We start from the raw sequence: 6117 nt of genomic DNA on the forward strand, positions 1-6117 counted from the left end.
ATTCCAGATGCATGTGCAACCTTGTGCATCTGACTTACATGGGTCCTGGGGAATCGAACTGAGGTCCTTTAGCTTTGCAGGCAAGCACCTTAACCGCTAAGCCATGTCTCCAGCACAACATTGAAGTTTTTTATTGATGTGTATCATGCAAACAAAAATAAATATACAAACTGTGATGGTTGGATTCAGGTTCCCAGCTGATGGAGATATGGGAATTTGTGCCTCCTAGAGGAAGTGTATTGCTGGGGTGGGCTTATGGGTATTATAGTCAGCTTCCCCTTGCCAGAGTTGGGTACACTGTCCTGTTGCTGTTGTCCATTTGATGTTGGCTAGGAGGTGATGTCCACTCTCTGCTCATGCCATCGTATTTCCCTGCCATCATGGAGCTTCCCCTTGAGTATGTAAGCTAAAATTAACCTTTTTTATCCCATCAGCTGCTCTTGGTCAGGTGTTTTATCCCAGGAATGAGAACCTGACTGTAGCACAAACCATCCATGTGAGGTCCAATGAATTATTATAAAGTGAGTACACTTGAGTAACAACAACAAAAGAATCAGCCTTGGCCTAGAGAGATAGCTTAGCAGTTAAGGCACTTGCCTGCAAAGCCTAAGGACCCATGTTTGATTCCCTTTTACATAGCTTTGCATGGGTACTCGAACCTGAGTGCTTAGGCTTTTCAGGCATGCACCTTAACCATCTCTCCAGCCCTCAAATATATGTTTATTTATTTTTCAAGCAGAGAGAGGGAGGAAAAAAGAGCCAGGGCTTCTTGCCACTGTAAACAAACTGGCATACACCACGTTGTACATCTGGCTTTTCATGAGTAGTGGGGAATTAAACTCAGACCCTCAGGTTTTGTATGCAAGTGCCTTTAACTGCTGAGCCCTCTCTCCAGCCCCTCTTTTGTATTGTTTATGATTGTGATAATTACTCTTGATTGTTATTTTCACAAGGATTTAGAGTCATCTAGAAAACAAAACTGTGGCTGGGCGTGGTGGCTCAAGCCTTTAATCCCAGCACTTGGGAGGCAGAGGTAAGGGAATCACTGTGAATTCAAGGCCACTGTGAGACTACAAAGTGAATTACAGGTCAGCCTGAGCTACAGTGGGACCCTATCTTGAAAAAAAAAAGAAAGAAAGAAAACTGTGGGTGTGTCTATGAGGGCATTTCCAAACAGGATTAACTAAGGAGAGAAAATCCACCCTGGATGTAGGGACGTCATTTCATAGGCCAGGGTCCCAGTCTGAACAAAAAGGAGAAAACAAGAGGACCACTGGCATTCATCTCTCTCGGCTCCCTGACTGGAGACGTATTGTGACCAGCTGCTTCCCACTCCTGTCACTGTCACCACAGCCATTTCACCACTGTGCCTTCCCTTCCGTGATGGATGGCACCTTCAAACTGAACCAAAAGAAGTCTTTCTTTTCTTCAGTTGCTTTTGTCAGGTATTGTGGCATAGCAGCAGGAGAAGTAATTAATATGAAAATTTGGTCCCAAAAGTGGCATTGTTACTGTAAGAATCTGGACCATATAATTCTTAGGCCTTCTCAACTGGTTTGTAAAAGGAATATTGGAGAGTTAGGAATTGTAGGTTAAAGATGCCCTTGGATGCTGTAAGCAGAGCTTAATTGGTCATTCTGATGGGAGTTGCGAGGTCCAAGCATGTCAACAGAGAGACAGAGAGTAAACACTGTACCCATGAGGATTTCGATGAGAATAAGTACTCTATTGTGAACTGGGCTAGAGGCCGTTCCTGGTACATTCTGGCAAAGAGTTTGGTTGCTTCTTGCCCATGTCCTGAGAACTTGACTGTGTCTGATTTCAAAAGTAATGGACTAGCCGGGCGTGGTGGCACACGCCTTTAATCCCAGCACTTGGGAGGCAGAGGTAGAAGAATCGCCATGAGTTCAAGGCCACCCTGAGACTCCATAGTGAATTCCAGGTCAGCCTGAGCTAGAGTGAAACCCTACCTTGAAAAACCAAAAAAAAAAAAAAAAAAAAAAAGTAATGGACTAGCTGGGCGTGGTGGTGCACAACTTTAATCCCAGCACTCAGGAGGCAGAGGTAGGAGGATTGCAGTAAATTGGAGACCACCCCAAGACAACACAGTGAATTCCAGGTCAGCCTAAGCTAGAGTGAGACCATACCTCTAAAAAAAAAAACAAAAAAAAAGTAATGGACTACTTTATTTGGACAATTTCAAGATGTCATAATATCCAAGCTGTGGCCAGTTACTACTCGCTGGTCCTGTTAGGCTTGGAAATTAGAAGACCTCTGATAAGAACTGCCTAGTATGAGAAGGAAAAAGTTTTAAATCTTCTTTGGGGAGAAGTAAGAAGGAGAGGGTCTTACCCTGTGTTGTATGAGGTGTTTGGTTCACATGAGGGGGAAATTCACTGGAGCCATGTCAGCAACACTGCACAAACACAGACCACACCCCGTGTGACGTAGGCAAACAATGTAAACAGGGCTCTACTGCTCACAGAGCATGTTGTAAAATGTGTGATGTATGTTGTAAACAAAGCTGTGTCGAACAATGAGGAATGCTAAAGATGCAAAAACACAAACATGGCTGCACTGTGGACAAGACATGACGATGTCAGAATGTGCCAGCAGCTGAAGTGCAAAATCTCAAACACACACATTCACATTCATATCTTTGCTCTTGCTGAGATAAGGCATAGAAAACAGGATGTTCCTGTTGTGAAGTCTGGAAAGGTCAATGTTTGTAGTTGAAGGTGACCATGGCTTGCAGAGGAGATCCAAAGACGTATCGCATATACCAGGACTATAGTTAGGGTATTATGGGGTACCACTGGCTCAAGATAGAAGTTTTCCCTGGCTACTCAGCCCTGGTGGAGGGATGGAAATCAAAAATCTTGTGATGGGCTAGAGAGATGGTTTAGCGGTTAAGGCACTTGCCTGTGAAGCCTAAGGACCCAGGTTCAATTTCCCCAGTACCCACATAAGCCAGATGTAGAAAGTAGCACATGCACCTGAAGTTTGTTTGCAGTGACTAGAGACCTTGCTTGTTCATTTTCTCTCTCTCTCTCACTTTCTCTCAAATATAAGCCAAGCATGGTGGTGCACACCTTTAATCAAAGCACTTGGGAGCCAGAGGTAGATGGATCACTGTGAATTTGAGGCACATCTGAGACTGCATAGTGAGTTCCAGGTCAGCCTGGACTAGAGTGAGACCCTACTTCCAAAAACCAAAGTAAATAGATAAACAAATAATTAACTAATTTCAAAATTAAAAATGTGGGGCTGGAGAGATAGCTTATGGGATAGGCATTTGCCTGCAAAACCAAAGGACCTTGGTTCCACCTCAGGACCCACATATGCCAGACACACAAGGTGGTGCATGCATCTGGAGCCATTTGCCGTGGCTGGAGGCCCTGGAGCACCCATTATCACTGTCTCTCTCTCTCTCTCTCTCTCTCTCTCTCTCTCTTCCCCCTCCCTCTTTCCCTCTTTCACTTTCTCAAATAAATAAATAAATAAATAAATAAAATTTAAAATAATAAAAATGTAAAAAATATCTAAAGGCTGTCGTCACTGGTTGTGGATGTTGGACTGGAACTGCAGATGTTTGATGTTTACCTGGTGGTTATTGATTTTGTATTGCTCTCGTCTCCTGTGTGTTTCCTGGTCTCTGGCAGGTGAGATAGGTGTTCCTAGGTGCCGAGGTTTCTTTTCTTATTCTGATGCATCTTTGCCTCCTAAATGCTGGGATGAATGGTGTGCTCCACCACATCCAGCTTGATGACTCTATGATGGGCATAAGTTCTTTTTAGCCCAAAACAGTGGAAGCTCTCTTCCCTCTAGGGTTTTTGAACTTCCAAGACACCAGCCACTTGGTTCTCAGTACCAGGTATAAATTCCTTCCCACTGGCCCAGCCTCATATCTAATCACAGAGCAGTTGATTTTCCCCAAACCATATATGCCACTATTTCACGGGAGGGCACATCTTGCCTGACTGCTTACTCTTGTACTTTGCAGGATCCACTGCTTGTTCACATTGTTGGTGACTTTTACCCTTCAGCCGTTCACATAGTGCTTCCCAGCACTGTGATACCTAGTTAGTAAGGAGACGGCTTCTATCTCAGTTCTGATACAATCTCTCAATTTCCTGCAACGAAAACTTGCAGTGTCTTCAGCAATAATTTTACCATCTAGTTCCAGTAGATATCCAAGTGCTTTGACGATGGACTGCGTTGTTTTGGGCGCCTCATGGACCTCCTGACCAACAACTAACTCTGAGAAGTAGCCCCAATTCTGACACTTGGATTTACAAGCATCTGCCAACGGTTTTAGGGTAAAACTTCTCCAGTTCTGCAGAATGCTTCTGCCTAAACTACCCCTTTGTTCTTCTGCACCCCCTTGTGCATCTGGCTAACGTGGGTCCTGGGGAATGGAGCCTCAAACCGGGGTCCTTAGGCATCACAGGCAAGCGCTTAATCACTAAGCCATCTCTCCAGCCCTGTTCTTCTGTTTCTTTCTTTCTCCTTCTCCTTTTTCTCCTTCCTCCTCCTCCCTCTCCCCTTCTTCTTTTTCTTTCTTTCTTTTTTTAAATTATTTTTTCATTTTTATTTTATTATTTATTTGAGAGTAACAGAGAGAGAAAGAGGCAGAGAGAGAGAATGGGCATGCCAGGGCTTCCAGCCACTGCAAACGAACTCCAGACATATGCAGCCCCTTGTGTATCTGGATAACTTGGGTCCTGGAGAGCCAAGCCTCGAACTGGGGTCCTTAGGCTTCACAGGCAAGCGCTTAACCACTAAGCCAACTCTCCAGCCCTCTTTCTTAAAGATTTACTTGAACGGTTTCTTTGAGAAATGTTCAAAAGAAAATCTAGGACACACACAGGTTCCCACTCACCCTCAGAAACCAATATCCTCTAAAAGAAGGAGGGTAAAGCTCTGTTCAATAGGGGACATTATCTTTGTTTTTGGAAGGTGTTTCCATGCCCACCCCCCAATTCCATGTCTGCTTCCTCTTGTGGCCAGTTGAGACTTTAGGATAGCCGCTTTTCCACAGCCAGTCCCTGAGTGTGGTTTTTTATTTCTCATTCTCTTTAACATGGTTGCATTTTTCAACATGTCAGGTAAAATCAGGAAGTAGATCCTGCTGACATGGAGAAACACTTGCTCCAGCTGTGCCCCTTGGCCATTTCTGTATGTGACTGTGATGTTGGATATCTGTCAGTTCATGTTGTCCTCCATTTCAATGACCTTCTCGCCATATACCTCACCGGTGTTCACCTCACTCATTGCTAAGTGTGGCCCTCAGCCACAGGAGTTTAATTGGTATACCAACAGACATCTTGGCAGGAAGAGTTCAACTATGGACTCTTCCTCCTCTTCAGTTCTCTGGCAAATGCTGTGACTACAAGGTTCTCTCTCTCTTTAAGAGAGTTTTTCTTTAAAAAATTTAAATTTGAGCCAGGCATGGTGGCGCACGCTTTTAATCCCAGCACTTGGGAGGCAGAGGTAGGAGGATCACCATGAGTTCAAGGCCACCCTGAGACTACAGAGTGAATTACAGGTCAGCCTGAGCTAGATTGAGACCCTACCTCACCAAACCTCAGAAAACAAAACAAAACAAAAAAGTTAAATTTATTTATTTGCAAGCGGGGGGTGGGGGGCAGAGAATGGGTGTACCAGGACCTCTAGCCACTGCAATCGAATGCCAGATGCATGTGCCACTTCATCTGGCTTTATGTGGGTCCTGGGGAATCAAACCCTGGGCATTAGACTTTGCAGGCAAGTGCCTTAATCACTAAGCCCTCTCTCCAGCTCCAAGTTTTTAAATTAGATAGCAAGAAGCTAGGTTTCTTTGGTACAAATCCATGCCCCCAAACCCACTTTAAAATACATTTCATAGCCGGGTGTGGTGGCACACGTCTTCAATCCCAGCACTCGGTAGGCAGAGGTAGGAGGATCGCTGTGAGTTCAAGGCCACCCTGAGACTACAGAGTGAATTCCAGGTCAGCCTCGGCTACAGTGAGACACTACCTTGAAAAAACCACACACACACACAAAAAAATACATTTCGGTTATTTGAGAAAGAGGGGGAGAGAGAATGGGCATGCCAGGGTTTCTAGCCACTGCAAA

General features: G+C 44.7%; 1 pseudogene; it reads right to left on the minus strand.

The window, feature by feature from the left end:
* Positions 1-4940: 4940 nt before the first annotated feature.
* LOC123461592 lies at positions 4941-5326 on the minus strand (annotated as a pseudogene).
* Between the last annotated feature and the right edge of the window lie 791 nt (positions 5327-6117).

The sequence above is a fragment of the Jaculus jaculus genome, chromosome 6 (genome assembly GCF_020740685.1).
Source record: "Jaculus jaculus isolate mJacJac1 chromosome 6, mJacJac1.mat.Y.cur, whole genome shotgun sequence".
NCBI lineage: Eukaryota > Metazoa > Chordata > Mammalia > Rodentia > Dipodidae > Jaculus > Jaculus jaculus.